Below are 12,194 nucleotides of genomic sequence, written 5' to 3'. Positions count from 1 at the left end.
GGGCCGCCTAATTAATTTCCAGATATAAATCCAATCTTCAGCCTTACCTGTGAGCTATACAAGTGAACCCTTTTAAGATAAGCTTTTAAAAATAAAATGACAAAAACTRAAAAGATGTGGTGAGCAGTGGGCACAGCTGCACCCAAGAGCAGGTGAAATGTGCAAGGACTGCTGCAAAGGAAAGAGGACAAGCGCCAGGAACAGCCACATCTATGCCACATCTATGCCACCCCTGAGTCAGGCAAGACTTGCTGTCCTGAGTCAGGCAAGACCTGCTATGTGCATCTCCTGCACATAGCATCTCCTTCTATGTGCAGGACATGCTGGATCCGGTGTGCCTCAGAGAAAAAGGAATCAAACAATTAGGAAAATAATAAAGRTAATCCCTTGATTTGTAGGGGGAGRTATGYCACAGACTTGGAAATTACTGTTCACAGACACTCCTACCTATCTGACTGAGGTGGAGCTATTTTAATGAGAAGTATAGTCAAATATTTTCATCTTTAAATATGCAAACCTGGATATACTCCAGTTTATGGATACGGCGAGACAAATTCAAAAAGCTTAAGGAATTTGAATATTTTTGCATGGCGCTGTAGATGACGCTACAGGCTGGGAAAAAAAAAAAGGCTTTCTCCTTCCTCAAGTAAAGTCCAACATCCCAAAGAGCTTTTGTGGGCAACCATCCTTCAAAGTCTGATACCACACGTCTTCCAACAGACCTGTGAGCCACACGAGTAAACCCTTTAAGAAAAGCTTTTTATCATCCTAAGTGAGGACGAGAGAAAGGCCTAAATCACATCAGGGACAACACCAGCTGCACATAAAAAGTTCCCTATTGAACAATGGAGCTGCCATGAGCACCACCTCTGTCTCCCAGCTGAGCCTAACAGTCAGGGCTTAACCAATCATTGAGGTCAGAGCAGACGCATGGATGACCAAAGTGCAGCCACCATAATGTAATTGTCATTGTATTGCTTTCCTGTGTAAAAGGCATCTCTTTTTGGATTGGAGTGTGGATGAATAGGTCTGGGGTTCATGCAGGCAACTTTAAACTGATTTAAAGGAGACGAGTATGGTATTAAGATGCACTTTGGAGTAGTGGTGTTATTCAGGCATCACAATAGATCTCTGTAGGGACGATGCACTGATGTAATCAAAGCCCARCATCTCAGACTAATACCAATTCACCTGTGTCTTTACACACACTAATACAGGAATATGCTTAAAGGTAAGAAGAGGTCTGGTTGAAGAGGGAAATATAACTTGTTATAGTCAAAGGAACATAAAATTTTGTTTTCCTTACTATAAGGAAGCAATATAAACCTTAACATTTTTTCATAAGGTAGAAGATCAGCACATGAAGTGATACAAGCCAAAAAAGAAAAAGAGACAAAGTGGGAAAAAAAAAGTCCCACTAAGTTTCCTATGTCCTCTAACTCAGTGATCAAAATTAGATTCATCTCCCACTTTTTTTGTTCGTTTTGTCTGATAACAAGCTTTTGGCCACTCTCATTAACTTTACATGAGCAGTTTATAGTTTTCCAACATAAAAACTATAAACTGTTTTTATGTTGGAAAACGGTTTATATTCAACTAATGATTCAGTACACAAGGAAGCACATTCCTGAAGCCATTAGCAACATGATGACTTGTTAAAGCATTTTTATCAATTAATGTTTTATGGTAATCTAAATTTATCTAAAGTTTTGACAATTTAAGTGGTAACACTATAAAAAAGCAAGAGGTAAAATAACTGAGGGTGGTAAAATAAGCATTGTTTTTTTACTTTAACATGAATTAGCAGGTGTACACCCAATCATTTATTCTTTTAATTGTCTGGGTTCTTTACATAGGCAGATAAAAATAAAAATATTTTCAMATTTATTCTTTGAAAATAAAGTGCATCATGTCATGAGCAAAGCTACACTCAATCTACATCAATTTTTGCCAGAAAAATTCAGMCATATTTTTAAAACACTCCACAGCAGCGGCACCACAAGATGCCACAACGCATCAACACTCAGCTTCAGCCTCCTCCTTCATTAGCCAATGACACCTTTAGCTTATGGTCAGAGCAGCAGCTAGTGTCTATAGTCTAATGAAATTTACGAAGAGGAGCCACTTGGTATGCCAGTGATGCGGCAGCAGGTCCCTGTGCTCAGTGAAAACCACACGCTCGCTTTTATAGATTGCATAATGGCCTGCATGAAAATGGTTTCACACTAACATAAATCAAATGTCAAAATACAACCGGAGCAAGACAATTCCCATGGTGCGCACATGGACACACAACCACTGACACACACACACACGCACGCACATAGCAGATACTCATGCTTAGGAGAATCAGACACCCAAAGTGCTTCTAGTCCTTATGCAGCGCCTAATAGCATACATAATAATTTATTAAGAAATGTTAAATATTCATCAATATTGAATTAATCATTTACAGCAGATCTTTAAATTAAAGGTTGTCCTTGAAGTTTTGGCTGTGAAATGTATCTTCAGCAGAGGCAATTCCCTGTGGATATTTTACCTCTCAGGTGTGCACTAATTAAATAGTGTTTTTATCACTGTTTCAACACAGAAAAGAGACAAAAAAGAAATATATATATTTGTATAAAAAAAATCATGATCCTTGGATTAGTATTCTTATCCACATAACTGCTGTTAAAAAAAATTAACAAGATTTTTTTGATTGATAGGTTGGTTTTTTATAAGGTGGAGTTACAACATTCACACCAGAAAAGTGAGAATGTTGGTGAAAAGAAGATGTAAACGAAAGTCAAATCTCCAAAATGAGAAAACTATAAAGTCAGCTAAATCAGAATAATACTAGTTTTTTAAAGTATGTTCAAACTTGTTTTAGTTTCTCAAAACAATAAATAAATATACAGCACATATTAACAATGATGATTAAAATATCCAAAACATGTACAAAATAGTGAACAATCTGGTCCTTTGAAAAATTACTACATTTTGGCACAAAAAAAGATTTCCATTTTAATCAACTGTAAAAAATACACACCTGCTTTTACAATATTGTACAACAATGTCAAATTACCAAAATAACGACTCAAATTACTTATACAACTGGATAAAAATGAATTTTGTGATCTAATTCAATTTCTAGGTGATGATTATGGCGCTCCCATCTCCCAGCTTGAATTCGCTGACTGTGGTTCATGCAGAAAAGCACAGAGACTTGACTTGTACAAGTTAGTCACACTGAAAGCTATTGGAAACATATAACCAAATACTTCTTCATAAAATGTTAACATAAAGAAGGAAATCAATTGAAATTTTACTCTCGTGAATCAGAATGACTAGTGGAGAATGGATGCCAAATATCCAACTTAAAACTAACTTTACTGAGCAAACAAAGCCGCTACGAGAGTAAAACCAAACAGCTGAAGCAAAGGAGAGGGATTATCCAATCAAAAAGGTTTCAGAGTGGAGTCAGACATCCAACTCAGCCTCATTTCACCTTCCACAGTCAGGGACACTTGTGCGTGCTTCCCACTCCCCAGGGTAAGACGGGGTCACCGGGGTACTTTGTCAACTCCTGTCCTCAGATCTGTGGCATATTTGTGGAAAGAAACTGTATAAAACAACACATAGCAAAGACCAGTCAGTTAAAGATTATATACACTAAATCTGTGTGAAAACTTTTTTTTTTCCACTTTTTCTATTCCACTGTATACAATGTTGTGTTTTTGTTTTGTTTTTTTGCCTTTTGATATAATTTCGCTAATCAGTTAATGTCCTGAAGCAGAGAAGCATCAACTTAGGACTGCTCATCAGAATGGGTAAGAGAACAGTCTGAATAMAGGGTTCGGGGCGAGAAGGCAGTCGTTAAAAGATTAAACAGCTATGATAGCAAATAATCAGCTAATTCATTGTGTGAGTCTACTCTTATTGGTCCCCAAGCCCCCTCATTATAGGACCTATATCTAGTTTTGTAGCTGATGGGAGCACTTTCTGAGGTTTTAAACTTCAGCACCACAGAGTAGAGACAGCACAGCGATGTGAGATTTAYAGAAAACAAGAGTTTTATGAGTTTGTGATTATTTTATTATCACTGGTGGTGAAGATCAACGATTTAACAAGCTCAGCTCAAAGCAAAGAAGTTTAATCTTTGCAAGTCTAACCACGCCTGTTATTTAGCTAATCCTGTTTTACCATTAAGTATTTTTTTTAAGTGTGGTTAATAGTCTTGTGGGTGTCTGTGTTTTCCTTGTGATAGACCTGAGATCTAAGATGTCCCCTGAGGRCTGAGAGTCTATCACCCAGATAAACCCTTTCCTGGATAAAGTGAGAAATATAATTGAAAAAGATATTATTAAATAAATCAGATATAATGACTGGGAATGTCTTCAGACAAAATACTTTCTTCATCTGTGCATTTCTTCCCTCGTAGGATATTTATTTCAAGTACTTCATTCAAGAAACTAAAAGGTTCAGTTTTTTTTTTCCTCACAACAATTGTCCAATGTATTAATAACTGAGAAAGATTAATGGACTTACATTTTTACAAATCACCAAACTCCATATGTGTCTACTTCTAATTAGTTCTTTTATCATTTCAGTGACACATTTTGAATTATTTGCTAGAGAATTCTATTACAGACATGCATAGATGTAAGGTACCAGCAGGCAAACTCTCATCCATGTACCCAAGACTTCACCATAAATCAGACTAAATTCCCTAGAAAGAGGAGTGCAGGAGGACGCTGCACACTGAACTAAAATAGTATCACCCATGGCTACTTCTGATTGAATGTTTTATCACAGACCATCCAGAGTGGCGGAAAGAGAAACTAATTCATTCATCCTGCTTAAGTAAAGGCCTATAACAACCATGTAATTCCACAGAGATTTTACCATTTCCAAGCCCTTTGATTCGTCATGTTATTCATGTCTTTTCATCTGTTTTTCTTCACTCGGCTTTGTGTGGCAGACATCAAGGGCCGGAACTGGTTAAAAGCGAAAATAAAATAAAAAAAAGGATGCAAAAATGCTACTATAAATTAAAAATTCTTGAGGTAAAACCAGCGCCACCTGAGATTATGGGGCCTCTGGCTTTCAAAAACAAGGACACGGCTTCTTTAAAATCACTCTAAAGTCATAATGAAAGCAATTTATTGTGGATAAAATGTAGAGCAAACTTCTAACAAAATTCAAAKAAGAGTCTCTTAGGAATTGGTTAAAATAGTTTTTGCAGGTCTTAGAAAATTACCAAGAAATTACTTTCTGTCCCGATTCAAAAACTGTTATGTTTAAACTAACCCAGGACTAATATCCTATGTTTGTTTACAAGGAGGCAAGAGAATAAAAAAACGGCATTGTGGGAGWAAAAAGTTAACTAACCCTTGCCTCGCCTGTGTGTTTTATCAACCAGCAGGTGAACTAAACGTTCTCATGGGTCAACGCAATGTGCAAGTTTTAAGCTCAGTGTATTAAWTAGGCTTTGGGATTTGGTGAGACAAAGGATTGATATCATGGATGTCCAGCTAATAAATCTGCAACCGCTGTGTGATGTTACCATATTAGTATGGACCAAAATCCCTGATAAATGTTTATGGCATTTTGTTGGAGCGAGGTGTACCTGCAAAAGTGTCTGGYGTAGTAATTAGATGTTCAACCTTTTTGACACCCTTAGCACTGTTGCATATTAGCATTTGCCACTAGATACATGATCATCTGCATTTATGATTTCACCTTTGCAAGAGGATACAATAAGTGCATCCAGTGGAGCTGATTAAGGGCATCCAGCAGCATTACAGTAGRTAACTGCATAGCTGTGCAGGTATCCGGTAATATAGATTAATAATAAAAATCCTTCAACAGACTGACATAAAATTCTTTGAGTTCAAGATTGCTCCTATTTCTGCTCAACACTTGTTTAAAAAGTTAAGCAGATACTTTAAAACACACACACAAAAAACATTTGGGGTCAAAGTTTTTTCGAGTAGCTGGTAGTTATCAGAGTTTCACTGGTCGGAGGTAGAAATTATGGATTTATGATCCTTTAAAAGGAAAAAGGCAATTACTGGAGGACAATAAAAACTCTGACAAACAGATAAGGTGTTCCCTGGATGTGGAATGTCACGATCATGTGTGAGTACATATCTATATTGATGGCCTGGAACTTTTTAAACCTAAGGGTTAAGATATGTCACGTCAACTGGGTCATTAAGGTCAACTTGGATAAATATATTCATAATGTGTGATCTACATGAATGTAAAAAAAAAGACAAGACAGACAGACCCATCTCTGTAATTCTGACATGATTGATAGTGATTAGAGATCTTGTCTTCATTCACYTTTACAGGACATTTCAGCATTTCATTTAAACGACAGTTAACTTCTCTCAGTAGTAAAATGTAAACATAGCCCTTATAGTTAATTAAACCTAATATTGTTCCTTCAACAYATATAGATGCACTGCCATCCAGCACAAGTGATCAAAACCCTTTTTATCACCTCATAACCTTTCCTWGTCTAAAGTTGGTATTCTGAAGGACTGCAACATCTAACTAAAGCCATATGAAAGACTGCATAGAGAGAGAAAAACCAAGTCAAGAGGAAGAGGAGCAAGCGGGGAGCATTTTGTAACACTTGAAAAGACATTCTCACTAAAAGGGAAGCACAGCTTCTTTTATGTTTCTTTTATGAGGGGATAAAGACAGTTTTTCCAGCACACATGGAGAGGTTGAACCTTTCTTTCATCCCGTTTCAATAACATTTACTGTTCATGAATACCGATAGATCGTTGAAAAAGTTACGTTTTCTTTTCTTTTCTACAATGTCTTGAATATAGGTAGAAGATATGTATGATTAAAAATAATTATCATATATTACAGTGTTATAGTAATAACACTGTGATTAATATACAGTGAATTAGCTATATATTATTGTTAGAAAAAGCAATAAAAGTATTCACACAGCCTGTTTCATTACACCAATTACACATTATAATGTGAACGTGTTCACATGAATTGTGAATACAAAAACATCCTTTCGTAGCCGTCAGTCAAAACCCGCATATTTCCAAAAATTGAATTTTAAAAAATTTGAAAAATCTGTATTTGTTCTTAATCTAAATTCATACATTTTACACAGAGTCAAATYCATAATTGATACTTTTCAAATGATATTTCAATTATATTACAAACAGATGTAAAGTGTAATCAATAGTTTCGGAGGACTTTAAAAAAAATGGAACAATGAAACATGAGAAATTTGAGATTATCAGCATTAATGATAATTTAATATCAGTTTTTTTTTTTCTATATTTCCCATTCCCAGTTTAGGATGACATACGAAATCCCAGTTTAGGATGACATACGAAATGCTGTCATGAAAAATTCAATAATTTAATTCAGTATATTTGATTCAAGTAGTATATTGTTGAGTGACACAGAGGCCGTCTCTTTCTGCTGGACCTGAAAGCTCATCCCACCTCTGTCTTATCTRAAAAACTCCCGGGTTGGGCTGAGAGGAAGAAAAGGCTGAAGCCAGGTCCTGATGAAAAACGAGGGTGTCACAGCATTGTTGCAAGGTTAGCACACCCACTAATGGAGCTGTGCTGGGGCAGGGTGCCCCGAGGATCGACCCCACCGAGGGGGGGCATGTACAAGCTCAAGATAAACTACTGTAGGGGGCATGGCACTGCCCCAAGCCCCTCTACTGCCCGCTAAGCACTCACATGCACACACACAACCAATCACCCTGGGCTATCCTTTTAACATTTATAGCTGACCATCAGATGCAACCTAGAGAACTTCACTGCTCCTCATATAGCTCTGTGTTTGACACAGCAATATTCAGTGTTAATAAAAAGCTGACTGATGTGATGCTGCGGCTGCATGCTTCCAGAGTTTAAATGGGAGTGCAATCACATATTTGTTTCACTAAGTTAGGTTTTTTTTTTCTCCCTCACTGTTTGACATTAAATCACACAAAATCTTCGCTATTTGAGGTCAGTTGGGTTCAGAGTTATTTCTATTTGCAAAATGCCAAATAAGTAAGAATTGTTAGTTTTTTCGTTCACTGTAGGCATTTACAATCTTTACTTAAGTATTTGAAGAACTGAGGCTGCCTGTATGAATACAAACATTCTGGGTATATTTTCATAAACTTTTCTTAATATATAACTTTAATTTTGTTTTATTCCATCTGACGTTAATCAGGTGTTTAGCAAATACRAATAATTTGGTCATCCTAAATAACCTAAAGGAGGAAAGGTTAATTTAATTTAATGTAAGTGAGAACAGGGGTGTGTGTTTTATACAGTAAATGTAAATATTTGCCTTCAACTGTAATTTAGCAAACTACTTTGACAACGGAGACACTTATTCTTGTGTACATAATATTTGAAAAGAGAACTTTAAAACGTATGAAGTAAACTTAAATCAAACTCCTTCCAACTGTTTAGTTAAGTGAAGCAGATCTTGAACCTGTGTGTCAAACTGTATGTGCTGCTCATGGTTCACTGACATTAGGTAAACAGTGTTATTGCCCATTGTAAAGAAATGTCTTTCTAGCGGTTTATGGCTTTACCATATCCAGATGAGATAGACGTGTCTCTGCTGCCCAGGGACAGACAGATATGTTCAAAATGGGCAAAACTAAAGAATTAAAYATATGGCTGACATGCTTCTCCTCTGTAAAATGGCACAACTAAATGGTCAAGGGTTAGGAGTTCAACACATATTTGAGAGCATGAAGAATGACATGCCATGGAGAAAAAAAAAACTTCACTCATATGGGAAAGAGCTGACAAGGAGTCTGTTTTGGGGAAAGCCCCCAACAGTGAGCAGAAATCAGACTTTTAATTTCTGACAGTCGCTGCAGAAAAAAAGAAAAGTGTAAAGAAAATGACAGAAAAGGGCTAAAGCATTTTCAAGCAGGCCTTTAAGTGKATTTGCTTTCAGCAAAGACAAGATGATGTAAACTGATTTTCCTTCTGGCTGCATGCAAGCACATTTGATTTGTTAGGAGGGGATAGCAGTAGGCAACAAAGGTGGGGCCTGATTTGACAGAGAAAATGTGGAGAGATCAAAATGAAATCCAGTAATTGCAAGTTCTGAGGGTGTGTTTAAAGACAAATTAAGGTCTCGGCATTGATGTAAGAGAAACAAAAATAGAGGAACARTAAAGGAACAATACCTTTAGGAGTTTTAGGAGTTGGAAAACTCAGCAGACACCCAATGATCGTTCTGCTCAGCTTCTCCTATAAACTCTACCAGGCTGAGGTTTGTAGGTAAAGACCCCATCTTGTCAGGTCGTCTTGCTTCTTTACTTCATTAACATTAAACTCTAAGCTCCTGTGTCACAAACCACCTGACCTGCTACGCCTCTACCACCAGCTCCTTGGGATCTTCAGCAGTCGACATCCTCCTGAACTCYGCTGCAGTCACCAGCTTACAGTTTTCAAGTTCCTTTAACACARACTTCTGGTCTTCAAGCTCATTYGTCACACAYCAGGAGGTCATCCACCAGAACGCTTTGCCTCTTCAGGGCCATCTTCCTGTCATCCACCAGAGCTCTGCAACTCTGAATTCTGGTTTGTTTCTATTTTTTTCACTGCTTTGGAGATCTCCTCTACACAGTAGGTTTGGGTTGTTTTTTTTTTAATTTATGTTCTTCCTGCCTGGACTTTTGAAGGTATCTGGTAACTGCCTTTAGGTGAAATCCACTTGGGATCCTTGGGTGTTAGAAACTTTGGGTTTATTAATGTTTCTGTTTTGAACATTATTGTTTATTTGCTTTGATTTGACATTTTAGTTTATTCCTTGTGGTAGTTAATTTATTCACATGGTTGTTTACTTGGACTAATGTTTCGTTCTGCTCACTGTTTATGTCACCTTTCCCTCAGACTGTCAGATTACTTAGCTTCCCAGCTGTTTCACATCTAATTTCCTTCTGCCTCTACGTTCTTCTGATTAGTCCCTCTGGTTCTTATGCCACTCTCATCTCTCCCTCAGTGTGTTTAAGCGTACTGGTTGAATTGTTCCCCACTGGTTTCTTCAGAAACATTTGTTATTCTCAGTGTCATCCTCTGTTGCTTCTTGTCCTTAAATCTTTCACCATGCACTACCCAAACCCCAGTCTGCATTTTGGTCTGATGAAGATGTCACCCTACATGASAGAAAATAAATATGTATTTCATAATATATTCCCCTCTCTCCCTTCCATGAAGCATACAATTAAAACTTCCTCCCAGTTGACCTTTATTTCTAAAACATTAAAAAACAATGAAATATTATTGATGAGATTGATAAGATTTTTGATGCACAATTATAATTAGCCCTGTCCATTACTACAGTTAATGACCCACCATTGATGAGGCATTCTCTGTTCTCTCCAAATATTCCAGGATGATTCTGGATAAGTATTAATGCTTGGCCTGAGGGTCTATGGACATTTCTCTCGAGATCATGACGAAAGTGAATGTTCACTGTACAGCTCGTTGAGGGCTCAAAAGAACAGGAAGCGTAAATGTAGTCAATTTACAATGTAAAAAATTCCTAGGGTTGACAGGACCATAACAAAACTGTGTGCCTCAGTAAGTCCAGTGAAAGAGATTTGTCACAGCTTCGCTTGTAAAGTTAGAAGAACTGGAGGGACCACTAGTAGAAACTATGAAAACATAAACTCACTTATATATACAGGTTTTAAAAAGAGGCCTCTTTAGCTGTGATGTCAGTCTAAGCTGCTTTTGAACTGCAACAAGTCTGTGTGGGAAGGTTTCGGTCCGTCTTTCTGTTTCTGTCTCTTACATTATGAAATAGAAGGTGACACCGCCTTCTTATTTGCAGGACCGAGCCTGCCTAGAACACAGCTGATGATGATGGCCTGCTCAACAAGCTGCTGAAAATCCTCAGTCGCTGATCTAACAAAGCCCCTCTTATTCGGGGCAGCAGACAGAGGCCCACAGGGAGAAAACCTCAAAGACTTTAACAACATCTCAAACCCCAGCCTCCTTGACGGCTTGTTTCTTTCATTACCAAGCTGAAATGGGCTCTGTGGGTGCCAGTGTGAGCATGCCCGTGTTAAAGAGAAAAATATGCCTTTGCCCACACATTATCGCTCACATGGCACCGACACCCACAGGCATTATTGCATGGAATTTTCCAGTACTAGTATCTCATCATCGAGTGTAATACGTTTCCATGTGTGGTGGCAATTTCAGTGCCCAAACARAAGTGGTAACAGGAGCCACACTGGCTCCTAGGTCCTGAAGCCACTGAGTTTTTTTTATGCTACTATGAAAATAAAAGGAGGTAGCTACTTCACAAACTGAGCAATGACATCTAAATAAAACATGCTAAATATGCATTGAAGTGCAGAAGCAACACTTAATCTAAAAATACAAGCAGGTGCGTGCACACGAGTTTTCTTTAGAAATTTGCTTTTTKCAGGGCTTCATCTACTTTTCATGCAATTTCTTAGTGATGTGGTTTGTTTTCAATTAGTATGTGATGATATCTCGGATGGAGAACTGTAACTCAAAATGGTAATCCGCATTTATCGGGTGAGAAATCGCCCAGTGTTTTTTGAGATGATGAGATRAACTGCAAAAAAACGATGTTACAATTCACTCTCAAATGTTTACGTTCACAAAATACCTTTACTATATTTTTTCTAAAACTGCAACTACCTGCATAAGAAAGTGCACTGAAAAGTCCCCATATACTTGCAAAAGTCTGCAAGCATTTATTCCTGACGGCAACTATACTACTACCGTGATGTAAATAAAAAAAACATCACACACACGCACACACAAAAAAAAAAAAAAGGTGGCGGCGCAACATCTACGAAGATTGCATAAGTGAAACACCCACAGAGCCGCCACGGGACACATTTAACTTTAGCTTCTTTCAAAGCATCACTATTCCGATAATCTTTCCACCCACCCGATACCTCATGAGCAWTGAGCCTTACCAATACTGAAAATGGACGTCAATCTATCATCAGTATACAGATCACACCAAACGCGTTGCAACTCCCACTGCTCTCTGCAAGTGCACTGGTTCAGACACTCTGCACTGCTCTCATCAAACTATGACCACTTCACATACGCCCATTGCACAGATGAATGACAACAGTCACCTTTCATATGACATTGTGATAGGACTCCAGAAGATGTGCAAATGGTAACTCTTTTAAAAGTGTATATATA

Source organism: Poecilia reticulata, linkage group LG3 (genome assembly GCF_000633615.1).
Source record: "Poecilia reticulata strain Guanapo linkage group LG3, Guppy_female_1.0+MT, whole genome shotgun sequence".
NCBI classification, from domain to species: Eukaryota; Metazoa; Chordata; class Actinopteri; order Cyprinodontiformes; family Poeciliidae; genus Poecilia; species Poecilia reticulata.
Note: the sequence above shows the minus strand (reverse complement) of the source record.